At 38.5% G+C, this 17,911-nt stretch overlaps 1 long non-coding RNA gene across 1 annotated transcript in view; it reads left to right on the plus strand.

Moving 5' to 3' along the window:
* Positions 1 to 16,253, plus strand: part of LOC118167729 — a 70,011-nt gene extending 53,758 nt beyond the window's left edge. Inside the window, exon 3 of the long non-coding RNA XR_004751244.1 lies at positions 16,212 to 16,253. This is a non-coding gene — a long non-coding RNA (uncharacterized LOC118167729). The remainder of the gene's footprint in view (positions 1 to 16,211) is intronic.
* The last annotated feature ends 1,658 nt before the right edge of the window (positions 16,254 to 17,911 follow it).

The raw sequence follows: 17,911 nt of genomic DNA on the forward strand, positions 1-17,911 counted from the left end.
TCTGGTGGGAGATGTCCTGCCTATGGCAGGGGGGTTGGAACTGGGTGGTCTTTAACATCTCTTCCAACCCAAACCATCCTATGAGTCCCTTTTCTTTAATACAGAAAAGATATACGCTAAAACATCTTTAGGAAGATGTTGGATGTGAACAGGCAGTGTTGGATAATGAGAACATATCATCATCAAAAATAAAGGAAACTTTTCTGACATTCCAGACCAGTGTTTTTTAGCTCATCATGTACTACTTTTACATATGTAAAGTTAAAAATCTTGCATTTTCTTAGATCAGAAGAGCAATATATATTCATAAGATTACAGCATACTTTAAAAAAATAATTAAAAAACGAAGAGATAGAGATAGAGAAAAAATTATATATATATATTATGAACATATGCATATATTATGGACATATATATATATATTATGGACATATATATCCTATATGTACTATAACAGTCTTGACGTTTCAAGTTTCACGAAGAGGTTTTGCAGGACAGCTGATCGAATTGAACAGAGCCCGGAAGGCTCATGTTCAGACCGAAAATGCGTTCCTCCCCGGGGGCTGTGCTTCTTGAACCCCCGCTCCCCGCGGCAGCCGGGGTCAGCTGCCACAGCCGCCCACCCGCGCGGGGCGCCGCCTGCAGTCTGCCGGACGGCCACGAGATGGCGGTGCGCCCCCTCTTACCGCACCACGCTCCTGCACCCCCGGTCCGGCCCCGGCCAGGGCTCGCTGCCCCTAGCCCTCCCGCACTTGCAAATATCAGGCGGAATTCAAGAGGAAACACGATTAAAAAAAATACAGTTTCGTTCTGTTGGCTGTATGATGTTTGTCACTGTGTAGCTGGGACAAAAGGCGGGCGGTGCCAACAGGTATTCGGTGCTCGCGGGGGCAGGGATGGAGCCGGGCCACCGACCCTCCGCGTTCGGCTGGGGGGCCCCGGCTGCAACGCCGCGGGAGCCGGGGCCGGGGAGGGCGGCCGTGGCCGGCCGGGGGCGCTGCCAGCAGTAAGGCCCTGCGGGGGAGCTTCTTTCCCTCTGGACGCCTTTCCCTCTGGGTCTCCGAGTAGCAAAACGCTCCTCCAGAAGTCAGACAGCACCGTTTCAGCCTTTTGGTCCCTTTCGGGACAAGCACAAATTGCAAGCCTTTCAGTCGTAAAGGTTTTACGCAACTTTAGCCGTGCTAAAATCTTTTTATTTTTTATTTTCTTTATTTTATTTTATTTTATTTTATTTGGTCAGAGGATGACTATTTGAGTGAGTCTGGCAGTGAGCGGACCAAGTTCTCACAAGCTGCCTCGTCAGGCCTGATGATTCAGCGTGGTGCAGCAGCAAACTTGTGATTTGTCTCTGAGTGCTTTGCCATATTGTATTCTACGAAAACATGGAAATTAATCCTTAGTGACAACAGCTTGGTAATCATCAACGGGGATGAATGTTCAGAGTACAATTCCTAACAGTGTTCTTGTATCAAGAAATTTCACCTTCTAGCATCATTTCCTCACCCAGTGCCCTTGGATTGATCTTTTATACTCATTTTCTGTTTCAGCATCGATATTGTTCAGGGTAAAGGCTGTCTGGTAATTAATACATATGCACAATATTTACACAGTGCCTGGCACACTTACATGTTTTTACATCATAAAGCATTCAGTAACAGTTATAAGTATGACCAATGAGCAAAACCAAATTAAAACCATTAGTTTTATGTGTTTGTCTTAATGGTGGCCTTCGACTAGTTGTGTTCCTAGAATGTGAAACTCAAGGAATGTGAATATAGTAAAGGATTTCAAATGGTCCTTTCAGTTCTGTTTTATATGGCCTGTGTCTACAAGCAAGCTGTTTACACAAATTCTGGAAATTGGATAAGTGCTTATATAATGCTTCAGGATCTGGTTTCAAAAAGAGAAATGTCTCATTGGGTGTGTAATATACTGCTGTAAGTGGAAGTCATACCAAGGGTGAATGTTGGGAAGAATAACTGTTATGAAACCCCTTCCATGGCCCTGTTTTCCCAGAAGTTCTTGTTTTTTTTAGAAAATGTGAATTTCCAAATGGGATTAAGGTAGCCCTCGGTGGAGGAGCTTGGAAAATAAAAGCACTGCCTGTTATTGCATGAGTGTTTCTAGTAGATTAAGTGAAATATGGCCGGGACATTTTGTTCTTTTCTACTTAAACAGGCCGTATGAATTTTGAGAAATAACACTTGGTATTTCACTTCCATGTATTATCTCTGATGTTCTTTTTCTCAGGGGGTCTAGAGATATTAGGAATTATCTACCCAGCCAATTCATTTCCTTTAGAGCCAAATCATTTATTCTGAATAAATATTCTTGTCCTGGATGTGTATGTATAATCCTACATATCCACACATGTAATTTTTACAATCTAACTAGTAAAAGAGGCTAAAGAACATATGCAAACAGCTGAGAGTGGGAGGCATTGATTATTAAATGAAGTGGTTGAGTCCAGAGTAGAAGTAATTGTGTAGAAACATCCATTTTTTTAAGAGTTGGATGACACACTGAGCTTGGCTTGTGAAAAACATTTTAAAGTCATTTATTTTCTCTCTTTAAAAGATAAACACTTTTGTTCAAGGTTCTGCTTATAATAGGAGGTCTGTTCTACCCTGGGTCTGCCACTGATAAACAACCAAGTTGTTGTTGAGCTGGCAGCAGAATAGAGAAGTCTTGATAGAGGTGGGTTTGCTTCAGAGATTTACAGTTTTTTTTTTTTTTTTTTCCTTATTATAATATCTGTGATTGCTGGAACAAGATTTCCTGAGTTTAGCCATTACAAATTCAGAAGACCTGGGCTGAGTCTAAGCCTCTTCCCTATGTGTATGGTCTGAGTTGTGGGATGGGGACAGAGTTGCATGTTCCCTGAGCAGAGTAATGGGGATAGGCAGTAATTTGCAGTACTGGCAAGAACCCTATTCTCTGCTGTCCCAGAGATGAGATAATCAACAACTGTCAGATCCCCATCAGGCTTCTGCTGAAGCTGTATATGTCTACTGAACTTAAGTTATGATGTGTATAAGAAAAAGCAGCTTTTTGTTCAGGTTCCAAATATGTTCAGTCTCTATCGCTGCTGATTCCCTCTTTGTTCCCCTTGGGCTTCTTTTGGGTAATAATAAGGGTCACTGCCAGTGAACAGGGCACCTGGCCTGCAGTCTGTGCTCCAGTGCATGGTCTTCCATCATGCCTTCGGACTTGCAGCAGGAGCATGACCTGGAGGGCCTTTCCTCTTCTGATATTTCAGTAGGATCAGCCCCGGTCCCCAATTTCCTTCACAGCAAGCAGCCTTCAGTCTTCTTTGCAACAGCAGGTAATTAACTATCTTGCCACTCACCCTGTTGTAGCCTGTTGCTGTGTTCCAGCACTGGAAGTCTTAACCACAATATAAAAAAGCCTAGTCACCTATGAGGAAGATTTAATCTGCTAATGATATTACTTCAGTTCTCAATAGTGAAGATCAAGCCTTTTTGTATTACAACTGAATTTTTATTTATTTATAATCATTACTTTTCTGTGGTTTAATATGAAAATCATTGCCTCGGGAAAAAAAACAAAAACAAAAACTTTTTTTTGTTGTTGTTGACTACTAATTTTAAGCAGCACTTCAATGTCTGACAAGGGGAGTGCTTGATGTTAATTATTTTTTGATGTGAGCATAATCATGTACAAAATTTGTTTTCATGCACAGTCTTCCATGTAAAGTTTATATTTTTGAAATCTGAACCTTAACAGGGAACAAAATAAACACCTACAGTATTCAGAGTTATTATAATCTGATTGTCATAGAACAAAATACCTTGTCATCTCCCACTACATGGCTCTTCCATATAACTAACTGTTGATTTGTATCATTTATTCTGTTAGACTTCATTGATTATGTTACTTCAAAATTGTTGTTTATTCAGCCTAACAGCCATTACAACAAGAAAAGGTAAATATGGGATAAACTATATTTTAGATTCTTACAAACAAAGCCCTCAAATCTGGAATTCTAAATTCAAATGTGGTGACATTGATGACCTCTGGGATGAAATAGAACTGGATTCTGGATCAAGAAAGAGGAGTAAATTTGGACTAAAGGAAGAGTTTGTATCCACGCTAAGCTGCCACTTAAAACATCTAGATCTGGGGGAATTTTAACAAATTGAATTTGCTCCCTCCACTGGAATAGCTTTGGCACACATATTTTATGGAAGACAGTGTCTAGATATTGATATACAGTTTTCTTACATACAAATGCTTTTAAATTTTATATAATTGTTCTCTTTTTAGTAATAGCTTTCAGAAAGTTATTAGAAATGCTTCAGGAGAAATGTTTTATGCTAGTGACCTTAAAATTGTTTTCCAGGAAGCTAGTTGTGTTTTCAAGTCATTTGTGCCATGAGTATCTCTTTAGAGATAAGATGTGTTATAAAGGAAAAATAAACTTTGTAAGAAAATAAAGTAACTGATTTACAAAAATGTAGACATCCCATTCTTTTGTAAATGCAATGCAGGTCATAATGCTTAGCTTTACTACAGTGTTATACTTTGTGTGTTTTCTCATTTCAAACGTATCAAGAGTATGAATAAGACAGGAGAAGCAAGAGTGGTATCCGTGTGTGTGTCATTCTGCCAATATGTGTATACACACACACACACACACACCTATATATATAAAGTAAATGCTTATAATCTCAAAATGATGAAATACTACAGAGAAATTATAACCTTACAAGTCATTTACAGATATTGCAATTCTGGTTAATACATTCCCAAAGCATTTTTTTTTTTTTTTTTCTGGCACAGATGGTAACATCATAACTTCAGATCTCATTCCCAGCCATTGCTGGCTCTTCTTGGGTGTGGGAAGAGGTGATGATTAGCTAAGACAAAACTAGCTGTTCACAACATGGAACCTTGTTGTTATTGGTGATAAAAATGGTTTTGGAATAAACTGAAGACTTTCATTGGAAAATGCCTCTTTCATTTTTTTTTTTTTTTTTTTTTTTTTAAGTCAGCTGTATGTGCAATTATATAATTGATGTTTCCAGTGCTATATATTTCTTTTGTTTACATACTTTTACACATTAAGGATATGAAAATGTTTCAAATAGGGAAGACAGCAGGCATTACCATGAGAATTTGTAAACATAACAACGTTCTTTGAGAACATAAAGTGTCTACATCTGTGAAGTTCTTAGAGACTATTGTGTCATTTCAGCCTTTCCATACAGTTTTTTAGTTTTTCTATGATGCTTCCAATGGATTTTAGTCCACAGAAAGCACATTTGTATCATTTTCCATTCTATTACTTAAAGGATTATTGTGTTTCAGCCCATTTACAACGTATTCCTATACTTAATCCCTGAGTTTAATTTAAGAAAGAACACATGAAAACTGGGTATTTCTCATGCTTCCATAATCAATTGCAATTAGGTGTTTTTCTCCTTCTGCTTTTTAGTTTTATGTGGAATTGGGTAAGGATCTGTTGTTATGCAGGAGAAGGTACAAACACGGGAAGACCAAAAGAGATCACACGTGGAATAAATCAGAATAGTGGATTTGTCTTGCCAAATATTGGAACTGATGTCAAACATGCTGTTGTGATTACTTCTAATTCAGCAGGTCAATCTTATCCATGAAATTTCCTCTATATTTCTCAAATTGTTTCAGTTCTTCAGAGACTTTACAGCATTTTTCCCTGACACCTTGACTGATAAATTTATTACTAGTTGTAAGTGTGGGTTGTGACGTAAAGCTATCCTCTATATTTACATTGATGTCACGTTGAAAGGAGAAAAGAGAATAGTTCTGAAAGCCTTGGATCTCGGAATATCAGGAATGTCAGCTAATACCTTTCCATTTTTTTTAGTAGTCCAAAAAAGGTTTTTAAGGTCTTATTTACAGCTAATGCATATAGAAGGACTTGAAAATTAAAAGCAGCTCTGGCATGCTCACTTTCAATTTTTATGTAATTTCAATAGCCTAAGCCTCTGGATACTCAGCTCTGCATTTCACTATCTCCTTAGCATCTGGAAGAGCTACAGGACTCTGCATTCTGTGCATGTAATCCAGGATGCTTACAACGACATTTTCTAAGGTATTTGCAAGCTCTTTCTGTGTAAAAATATCAGCCTCCAAAATGCTTGCTGCAATTGATATTTCCATAAAGGCTGAAGTATAGGAATATAATGGATTTTCCACATCAGCTAACAATTAAATGCTTTATAGTGTTTTCCATAGATATTTTTCCCTTGCCCACCTTACCCATGTTTTTCTACTTTGATTCACTTAGTGGCCTCAGCTTACTGTCCTTGCCAGCCTCCTCACCTGAAGCCATCCTAAATTCTTCCCTTTGGGGAGTTTCTGTGAAATTCCTTTCCCAGTCTGGACTGGTCCTGACAATTCAACCAGCTTCCATTTGCTCTTATATTTGCTCTGTTAGTTCTTTGATTGTTGGGCATTCTGCGTGTTTCTGTGAGAACTATTACAGGCTGGTTTAGGTGGGTGCAATGTGTGGGATGGAATCTCAAACAGTTCTGGAGGCAAAGACCCTTTCATCTGAGCAGCAGCTTCTGCTTCCAAAGGATAGCAAATCCACAGGATATGTATTTATAGGATTTTTTCCATTGTGTCAATAGGATTTTTCCATTCTTAGCCTGTGGAATTCTGATGATTTTTTGTAGGTGTTAGAGCTAGACTGGATCCAGATGCTGATGTATCAGTCTCCCAAATTTTCACTAATATGCAATCCACTTTTGCTGGTTCTGTGCTGGATTTCTCAGCTGGCTGGCTTTGATTTAGGCAGTTCAAGTTTCAGGGCATTTTCATGCATGCAGCTTAAAGTGCAGCAGGACTCTTTTACAAGCAGGATACTCCATCATCAAGCTCTGTATATCAAAGCAGCTCTTGAGCCTCTCACTCTAGACATGAAAGAAATGTATCTGCTCGTGCAGCATGCTGTGGGTGGGAGTACTGCTGTGCATGTGTAGGTCCTGACAACCTGCAAGAAAGAATGCTACAGACAAACTGTTTAACCATTTTCTAAAAAAAAATGTGATATGAATGTGATGCAATGATTAGTCTTAAGAATGTTTTGTTCTGGAAACTAAATTTAGAGCTCCTTTAGGATACAGGACTCCCAGATCTGCAATATGGACCCCAGGAACCCCAAATTCTCTGTAACCTTCTTCATTCTGTTATTTATTAGACACACTCATACGTCAACTATAATTTGGAAGGACAATGAAATTTGCTTATGTGGCTAATATTGGTAATATTTTTACAAGCAGTTGCATTTTTTTAGTTCAAATTATTATTTGTAGAAATAAGAACTTAGTGTCCAGAATCAGTTTTGATGAATTTCCCAAGAGAAGAAATTGTTAGAAAAAAAGGTTTTTAAATAGTCAAATTACCTGTTGACATTTTTAATTGAGGAAAATGAATTCACTTTATTTTATTTTATCTTTTTTAGTGAATTTATTATTTATTAATATTTAGTGAATTGGCAGTTTTTTTTTTTTTTTTTTTTTTTATTTTTTTAATCATCAAAATATTCACAAAGATTCTGTCTCTACTATTTACCTCTACAAATAACATTTTACTGTGACGTATTCAGACTGATTAGTCAACCCTGTTGCTCGTAACAGACAAGGTTCACTGAAATACATGTTTGAAATGGTGGTTCTGATATGTTCCCCTCTACTATGATAGAATGGTAGTGTGAAAGTTCTGATAAAAACTATTTCATAGACAGGATATGAGAGTAAGAGTTATTTAAATAATATACAGATTTAACTCTTGGTCCTTTCAGTAAAACTGCTAGCAGCATGTTAATTAATGGTGTTTGCTCTGGTGTATTGTGAGAAGTGGATCTGTGCTAATGGATAGACTGGACCATGGCCAAATCTAGAACACCTTGGAGGTGGCAGAAGTAGCAGTACTTGGTCAATTACCAACATGAACTAGTCTCAGACTAGTTCTGAGCTCCTTATCAACCTGATGGGCTATCTTGCCTGCTTTGTGAAAGTTTTAGACTTATGAGCACTTTGGCATGAGCAGTGTCTTTTCATTACTTCTGTTTGATTTACTAGCTACTTTTGAAACTGTTAACCAAAATGATTGCCCTGAGCACCTTGCAGGACTCTCAGGCTTGCTCAAGACCTGAGACCCAAATATTTAATTTCTGTGAGCAGTACCGGTGGTTCTTAACAGTCCTCCAACCTTATTTAGCATGACTTTTCTCTGAGTCCTCTGGAAAGTTTCTAGATTTTCAGATGAGGTTTGACTTTGCATTTTCAGTGAACTGATACTGATAAAAAAGGATATACAATTTTACCCTTTTCGTCTTGCTTAAGACTCTGTGTGTTATATCCAAATGCTTGTCCACTTCATTTCAGTATTTTCCTGAACAGATTTTGTTAATTTACTCTCCCATTTTTTGTTGTGAGGAGCTTTTGAGGAAAACCTCAGTGTTTTTTAGTTTATGTGATTAAAATTCTCCAATGGCTTTCCAGTCAGCTGTTAGATCTGCAACATGCTTTAATAAGAAAACAAAAGGTGTTTGCTGTCATCACAGAATGTCACACAGGAGAAGGAGATGTGAACTTGTGTTCAGCATCAGGCCTGAGCTTCCAGCAAGTGGTGTGGGAGCTGCTGCTGTTACACATATTGTGCTGCTGCATGAGTGGGAGGAGATGAAACTTCTGCCATTTCTATGGCATCACTCAGCAAGGTGTAAATGAAGTATGAAATAAAAACTCTCAACCCACTCAGTGCACAGACAGAAAAAACAGTGCTTTATACTTGCTGCTGTGATAGGCTATTTGCTGTAATATTAACCTTACACAGTGCCAAAATGCTCTCTAAGTTTTACAATCTCAGGTCAAAAGAGAAATGATTTCTTGTTAGGTCTCCTCCTTTTTCTCTTTCCACCAACATGCTACTGCATGTCAAAGCTGGTGATGCAGAGCAGGAGTGAGGTGAAAATACTGACAAGGGGATTTTGTTCTCAGAGAAAGAAATTCTGTAAGTGAATCAGTAGGCACAATTTGCAATGAACTTCAGAGTAAAATGATAAAACACCACACACTGGATGCAGCTACAGATTTAGAAACATTTGTTGTCTTCATTTTATTGAGCTCAACCGGGTGATTTGGAAGGAAGGAGCCATAGGTGGTAATGTATCTATGCTATGTTTAAATTCATTAGCACCAGGGAGTCTGTTTGTGTTGCTAGGTAGCTTATTTGGTGTGGTAGCAGTCTTTGGAAGGAAATGTTTTTCAGGCCCAGATTTGCCCCTAGGTCTTGCCCTCATAGCTTAACGAATTTCTATCTAGATCCTTGTGGGATCCCAGTCATTATTTTTAAGCCATAAACAAGTCTCCTGGCAGCATTCTTTTTATTTGGCTGGAAATGTTCAGTTGTTGAAGCATCTGAGCTAGATCCTAAGCTGGTGTAAATAAAGCAGCTTCACTGATGTCAATAAAATCAGGCCAGTTTATACCAGCTGAAACTCTGTTTCTTCAGAAGCAAGGCAGCTCCTAATCTCCATGCCATTCACATAGAGGTGAATTTTTTTTTTTTTTTTTTTTTCCTTGCATGTCCTTTGTAGAACTAAGTGATTTGTGCTGCAGACACTGCCGAGAAATAGAAAGAAGTGAGATGGATGCTGATTTAAAATGCTGGACACCTGGACCCCTGTCTTGTTCTGCCAGAGACCTCTGCGTGGCAGCATTGTTATTTCTCTTTGTGCTCCCAATCTTCCCCTTTTATTTTCCAGTCTTAGAAAAGCATGGGGATAAAGCCGGTAAATACTGCAGTAGATACTGCAGTAACAGGAGCTGCAGTGTAGAGGGGCATCTAGTACCATCACTGCAGAACAAGCATAAACAGAGAAATGGAGCTTCTGAGCAGTGACCAAGACCCTGCTCAGCTACTGAGCAGCTGCATAAAGGAATGATCATACAGGAAGCATCATATATGGACTTGTGTGCAGAGTGGGGTCCCTGCTGATTACACTGAGTAGCAAAGTGGCATGGATTCATACCAGGGATGAGCTTTCTGTAAGACTGCACAGGAGGTAAGGGGATGCAAGACACCTGGTGCTGCATTCAGGGTAATTCAGCCTATAGAATCAGCTTTGGGAAGGCAGGATAAATTCTGGTGGGAGGGGTTTATGTAAATGCCATTCTGATTAAAGCAGGGAGCATGAAGGTAAGAAATTACAGCCTGCTCCATCCTGCAGTGCTTGCCAGTGATACCATGCCCATAGGGAAAGCTTTGTGATAAGAAATGAAAACAGCAAGATTCAAAGAAAACCAGGTGTCTTTGTAAAGATGTGAAGGAAATTGGGTCATTAAAACACTCTTTAGGCTTTCAAGAGGTATGGGGAAGACCAGAATAGTGCATGTGCAATGTTTGTATTAAGTCTTAAGAAGGCCAATAATCCTTTTGGTACACAGAAGTGACTATCACCCACCTGGAGAAAAGTCTGCAATATGGTCAGGTGAGGACAAAATTGGAAGGCCATTTGAAAGTAGGACAGTAGGGGCCTTGGGCTGGTTGGTGGAGCTACATTCCCCGTTATGTTCCCTAATGCAATTTATTACTTAATTTGTTGTGCAATTGCTAGAGAGTGAATTTTCTCTATTTCTGCCCTTCAGTAAATTCTAAACAAAATAAAGCTTCCTCATTGTTACAAATTGAGATGTAGTGGAAATACAGCTTGTCTGCAAAGTCAGACTCGAGCAGTGCATTAGGTGGGTTAATAAAAATTTCAGCTTAATCAGATAATTGGTGCCACAATACAAAGTACTTTCCTATAGAATAAAAATGTCTGTGAAAGAAGGTTTTAGATACCCCATATAGGATCAATATAGGGCAAGACTTAGATTTATCATGTCTGTATCTGTTTGGTCACAAATGTATTGCACTGTAATGTGTAAGTTCTGGTCAGATGAACACTTATAAAATAGTGCTACATTGCTCTTGTGAGCAAGTTCAAAAACTAAGCATATCATTTGCATAAGGATGAGTTCTTGATTATCCTTCTCTTTATTTAGAGTTTGCAAATGAATGCTTACAAAACCAAGAGATACACATTTGCTCACTATTAATTTATAGCCATGTTACTTCAGAATTGTCTCTGAAATGATTATATACAAGTTAAATTCAAACTATTCATTTATGCCACTGCTGACAAACAGCATTCTGATTTTTTTCTAGGGAAAAGAATGGATAATAAACAGAAGCAGTAGGAAACCTTTTTAAAAACTTAATTTTATAATATTTATTGTTGCTTTTACTATATTTATTAATTTATTTACCTTGTTTCTGAAAGAAATAAAACAGGTGATAGAAACCAAACTAAACCACAGAGGATTCCAGGTCATTTAAGTAAGTGAACTACCAGCTAGCAAATGCAGTTTAATGTAGAAAAATGTTAAACAATTCATCTGGGAGGAAGGAATCAGTCTAAGGAATATGTACTAAATATGTAGTCATCCAGCATACTGATTAGGAAAGAGGTGGAATAGTGATGGAGAAATAACTGAAAACATGAGTTCCAGTGCACTGTAGCATTAAGAATTTTGAACAATATATTAAAGAAGAGAAGGCTGCATAGCCATAATAGAGGATGGATTGAAATTTCATTTAAAACAGGATTACAGTTCCTCAGATTATTTTCCTCAGTGGTTGAAGAATAAGGAAAATAGTTACTCATAGCATTTTTCATATTAATGAAACATTCCCTGCAACTTTTGCAAAGAAATGACTGCTTCTAGATGGTCTGCTCTCATCAAAGACAATGTTCCGATTAGAAAACACATACCAAACCAGAAATTTCAAGCTGTGCAGATGCATGTGTGTGCAAACATGCACCAATGGATATTGATATCTTAGGCTTATTTTACTATGAAACTGCAATGTAATGCAAGGAGTGCTGCACTGAGTGGTTAACTGCCATATATCCAAATTAATGACCAGAAACAATTTCTGCTTTTCAGGTTTCAGAGCCTGCCCTGCAGCTTCTTCACAGAGACCAGAGGTAAGTGGGAAGGCAGGCTGGATGGCAGGTGCCATGCATTCAGCTTGTAGGCACCTTAGGGTAATGAGTTACTCCTGAGTATCAGGTGTTTTCAGATGTGTGTAATTATTGGCAGTAATGCAGAAAATGCTCTACTGATGCTGTGTGGGTATAGCCATTCACATGCCATGTTCCCTTGCTTAGGCTCTTATCAAGCAAAATAATTTTTTTTCCCATGATTCCAGCACGGCCATCTGTGTCAACATGACTCCTATATTCCTATTTAAATCCTTCTATGCTGTCTCAAGCTTTTTTTTTTAATTTTTTATTTATTTTTTATTTTTTTTTCCTCTATTGGGCTATACAATGAACAGCTAGAAAAGCATGATGCATCAGCGCTGAGCAGCCTGTGTGTTTGTATGTGCCTGTGCAGGCCTGCGTGGTTCTGCAGGGAGGGAAGTAGGGCCATGGCACTGCTGCACAGCTCACACCCAGGGCTCTGAAAAATATCCTGTGGCCAACAGACATATGGTGATTTCAGTGGTGCTGTACTCGCTGTCTGCCTGGCAGGAGGTCAGGGGCCCTGCCCAGAGCTGGCAGGATGGAGTATGTGCCTGTGTCAGCTGCTTCTGTTTGCAGTGCAGTGTTTTAGCACTATCCTCATTTACACGGACAATTTAACCTCTTAGACAGGGAACAGGCATCCTTGCCTTTCTGTCAGCATGACTAGAAAGACACTATGCCCAAATGAAGGGTGAGCCGAGCAGTCACGAGCAGAAAAATCTCACACTGGAGCATGATGTAATAGCTGTTTTATGCATCATTGCCTGAGAATGGGAGGTTACCCGGCAGCTGCAGTGGTGGGGCTGAGCGCTCTGTGGCATGCAGTCCACCAGTTGTCAAAAGCTGCACTGCTGCAGCAGGAATGCCAAAGAGATGCAGAAACATGCAAGGCATCCATGCTCTGCCATGCAGACATAGCACATCCTCAGGCTGTCTGTGCAGTCCTGCTTCCCAGCCAGTTCTCTGACAAAAAGCCTACTATCTTGCCATTCAGAAGAATCACATTTTGGTGGAGTCGTGTGCTGTGGTCCATACATGTGTCAGAATCTTTATAGTACTATTCCATTGTCATTTATCCTTATCCCTGAAATGGCAGAACTTTGCATTATGCAGATGCCACTTAACATCTATCACAGCAACTCCCTGCACAGCTAGACTGCAACAGGTGACCAAATAGTTTGGCTTCATTTTCAAATAAATGCTTATTTATGCAAATGTATGCTTTGAATATGCTTATGAAGAGCGGGCTGAAGAAAAATATCCTTTGCTTTAAAGAAAGAGCAACTGCAGGGATCCTCACTGAAATCCCCTTAGCCTGACTCTAGGTAGAGGCCAGAGACCAGTAGATGGCAATCTCCGTCTGTCACAGAAGAGCAGGGTTTTAATGCAGGGGCTCTTGTGTGCATCTTCCCTTTGCTTATTACAGTTTACTTGAAGGGCAAAACGACCTGAAAATCGTAGGCAGCCTTTGTTAGGCTCAGAATGTCAGAATCTGGAAAAGCACAGCTGAAGTTCTGCTTTATGCAAATCCCAGCTAGCTGGATCTGTAAAAGGCAAGCTAACCTAATGGCATGAATTTGTGCTAATCTTTTTCATTTTTTAAGGACAAGACAGAGAGTTATTTTAGAGCATTGTTGTGCTTTTCCTCCTGTGTCTCCTGCTAATCTTTTAATGCACTCTTTAGAAAAAAGAAAATGTCTGTTTTCTCTGTACCCCACATCTTTTTTTCCACAGTGTTTAAAATCAGAAGAAATAACATGATTTTCAGTTGACTTATAAAGGAGTCAAGACACAAAAGAAAAGCATTTACCTGCTATAGTGACAAATCTGCCATGCTAGAGTAATGTGTCCAAGCAGCAGTGTGAGAGTCTAGTTTAGCATTTGAAGTGGAAAATGGATGGTATTAACGCTATCACTCTGTAATTTTCATACTTTTCTTCTTCTTTTTTTTTTTTTTTTTATTGCAGAACAGAAGATTAATGCTGCTAATTTCGGTTACGTGAAAACTGAGCTGATAAAGGGCTTGGATGTTTTTCTAAAGCAAATATTAATAGCAGAAAAAGGAATATTCCTATCCTGTGGTGGAAATAATTGTGTCAGTAATCTCACCATGCTGCTTTAAATGAGTTTGCATCATTTCATGCAGTATCATACTGCAGACATTTGATCATCTATAACATGATGATGGAATGATGACAAGGAAGGCTAAATTAATATCCTAGGTATAGTGACACTGGTTACAATATAGGAAGGTTTCACTGGGAATGCAGGATTTTCTGCACTATCCTTAAATGCAATTCTTGCACTGCAAGACGGAAGTCTGCTGGCCTCTGATAGTGGATTGCATTCCTGATGCACCCTTTATGTTACATGGTAGTAGTTAGCTGAGTAGCACAGAACACACCTTAATTAGGGAGAGAAATTAACTGCAAACCGGATCTGCCCGGTGTCCTATAGGATAAAAGATGAATAGAGAACTACTATGCTAGCTATGCAAAACCTGAATGTTTGGGAGATAAGCAGTGCTCTCAGTGTGGAGCAGGAGACCTGGAGGTCCATGTGAACATGTAGCTCAAAGGAGCTAAGTTAAGGGGAGATGCCCTAACGTGAGTATTGGGGGCAAGACAGATTCTTGCACTTTGTTTCACCCTGATGAAAGGATTTTTATCTGATGATGCAGATGTGACATGATCTATGAGAGGTAGGACACAAGATTTATGAGAAACCTTGACTATAACCAGACACTAAGACAATACTGCATAGTCTATTCTAACTTAAAGGTACTCCGTTTTATAGGTCAATTTTTCTTTTAAAAGGAAAAAAATATTTTAAAAGAAAAGGGAGAGGAATCCAAGCAGTGCTCATAGCAACACTGTTTTGAATGAATGATAAATAATGGACATGCCATAGCAGAAGAAAAACCTCATATTAAGAAGGGTGAAAAGAAAAGAAATAAGCATGTTTATGGGTAGAAGGCACTAATTTATGAGAAAAGATTATAAAAATGAATTTTTGACATGATAACTTCTACAAGTGGTTGAGTACATGCAAATGTTTTGGGAAATGTGGGCTCAATTACAAGCAGAACAGAAATTGCTGGAATTGTTTTTCATGATAGAAAAGACTATCTTTTGCAATTACACTAAATAAGGAAAACTCAGATAAAAATCTCCTTTACTGCAAGAACATTTATGCTGTAAAGCAACTTCCCAAAGAAATAATACACATCCACTGCTTGAAACAGCTAAAAGTTCATTAAATAATATTAAATGGGGATGTATAAACATTTTCCATCTCTAGCATATGTGATTAAAGGACAAAAAAGTAGAAATGCTACATGCAATTTCTTCTTCTCAGTGGGCTGAGTGCACGTTTACGCTATAGTGGGAGAGGGAGAGAAGTCTTTTCAGTGCCTACAGCAGAAGCCTGTTCAGGTGCCTACACTCAGCACCTCAGTTGCACTTGTCCTTGAAGGACAGGGTACATCTAGTGGTTAATCAAAGATGCCTGTGAAAGGTAGCAGCTAGGTTTTACTTAAATGTTCCCAATCACTCTTTAGAAGCACTTGTTTTTTGTTTGTTTGTTTGTTTCACAGGTTATATGGGGAACCTGCACACCTTTGAGGTCTGAGTTAAAGGCTTAAAGTTATAGGTAGCACCTCAATGTCTTTCTGAATGCATGCATTTTTGAAACATTTGACCTCATCTCCATAGATAGTTACCTACTTTTATTTTATTCAAAGTCAGCAAACAAGAATATAATTAAAAATTCTTTTTCCTCAGCTGTTGGGGTGATTTTACATGACATTATGTTCTTGCAAATAACTACAGAAGGCGCAAAGATTTAAAAAAAGTTTGTCTTATTTTCTTCTGCAATTGTGAATCTTTTAAAAAGAGTGATCTTTTTCTTTTTTCCCCTTCTGGTAATCAGGGACAGAGAATGCTAGGGCTCCCATACTGGTCTCAAGGCTGACGCTGGACGTAGCAGCTGCAAAGATTTCCATCAGCTGTCCTTGTTTCCAAATTTTTGAAATGCCACCAAAAACAAAGCTTTTCTTTTCTGACACAGAACTAGGGATGGCACTGCATGTCTTTCTGGTATGCTAATCATTTTTGGATTTCAGCACACAGCAATAAAAATTTGCCCAGCAGGATAAAACTAGTCTGTGGATTGTTTCGTTCCATCAGCCCTGCCATGCATGCTGTGACATAAATGTTACTGGAGTAGTTTTGGTGGGATTTTCTTTGCTAGAACATTAGGTCTGGAACAAAGTATTTCCAAATATGTTATCATTGATATTTGTAGAAGAATTCACAGACCTGCAGTTCCCCTTGGTTCTGTATCAAAAACATGTTTTATGGGATTACCATTCAGTTAGGGATATTTTGGTGCAGCAAAATAAGTAAAACTGGCTGGCTTATTAATTGTTTTACTGTGGATTTTTTTTTAAGCTTAAATATCTGCTGAAAGGAGAATGAAAAGATTTTAATGAAATATAGCAGGTAATAGCTACCATGCAAATTCAGTAGTGTTAGGAAGTTGTTCCTGAATTTTAGTTATCATCCGTACTTTGTACCCAGAAGAAAATTATTCTGATTTTTTTTTTCTTGTTTTTACTCATATTCCTTTTAAATCTTTTACCAGCAGACACCTTGTGTAATCAGCAGCACTTCTCCCATTGAGAACCGAATGCTCAGAAACCATCACATTATTCTCAAAATCTTGTTTCATGGGCAATGAGAAAGCTCACCTAAGTTGTATATATACGCTTACATGTATATATCCAAACACTTTTTGTTAGATAACTGAAATTTAAGAGTCTAATAGTTATTAACCCAGGACTAATTATTACAGAAAAAGAAGGAATAATAAAACAGTACAAATTGTTATTATACATGTAGTCAGTTTCTAGCCCTTATCCTGATATTATACTCACCTTTTCTCTGCTCCTCTGAGTCCTAATGTCAGCATTTTCATTCTGGTGGGGAGTGTTGTAATAAGTTGTCAGCACCATAACCCTTCATTGAAAGAAATATGATATTTCTGTTGATGATTTCTTTGCTCTAGGATCCATATGGGGCTCTTTCTGTATGCTTGCTAACACACTTTTACCTCTTGCTTTTTTTTTTTTTTTTGGTCCAAAGGTCAATGTTGCATCAAAATTTGCTACGTATGGTGCATTTAACATACTTTAGATAGTATTTCTTTGTTCTTTGTGTTACCACTAAGCTCAGTTTCGGCCATCTCCAGGTCTGCATTTCTTAATGGACTGTTGAGGTGTTGTTTACAGCTGTGGGACCTCCAATGCCAGTCTGTGCCCCATCTTTTATCATCCCGTGTCTGTGTTCCTCCATATCTAAACCTACGTCTATTTACATATTAGGCTTGTATTTTCTATGCTACATTATTATGCTGGGCTTGTAAAAACTATGGTGATACTAGGCAAATATAAAGAATAGTAAAAGAAATTACCCACAGACATCTCAACTGAAAAGAAAATTGCTGTTACAGCTAAACCATGTAAAATGAAGTTGCTGGCAAGTCAAGGAAGTTCAGACAGAGCAGGCCTTGCAAACTTCAGCCCTAAGGCCTTGAAAATACAGTACAAATCTTATAGCTTGCTACCAGCCATGAGAATAGTGCATTACAAAGCTGCATGATTATAGAACAGGTGTCACTGAGCAGATTCCTTGCTCTGATATCCCCTAATGTTGGGGCTGCAGTCTTTTTATTTGATTTGTTTAAACCAACTTTCTGACAGAAGACTGTACAACTGATGACCTGTTGCACTCAGAATTTTAAAATACAGGAAATAGTGTTGTG

The sequence above is a fragment of the Oxyura jamaicensis genome, chromosome 5 (assembly GCF_011077185.1).
Source record: "Oxyura jamaicensis isolate SHBP4307 breed ruddy duck chromosome 5, BPBGC_Ojam_1.0, whole genome shotgun sequence".
Lineage (NCBI taxonomy): Eukaryota > Metazoa > Chordata > Aves > Anseriformes > Anatidae > Oxyura > Oxyura jamaicensis.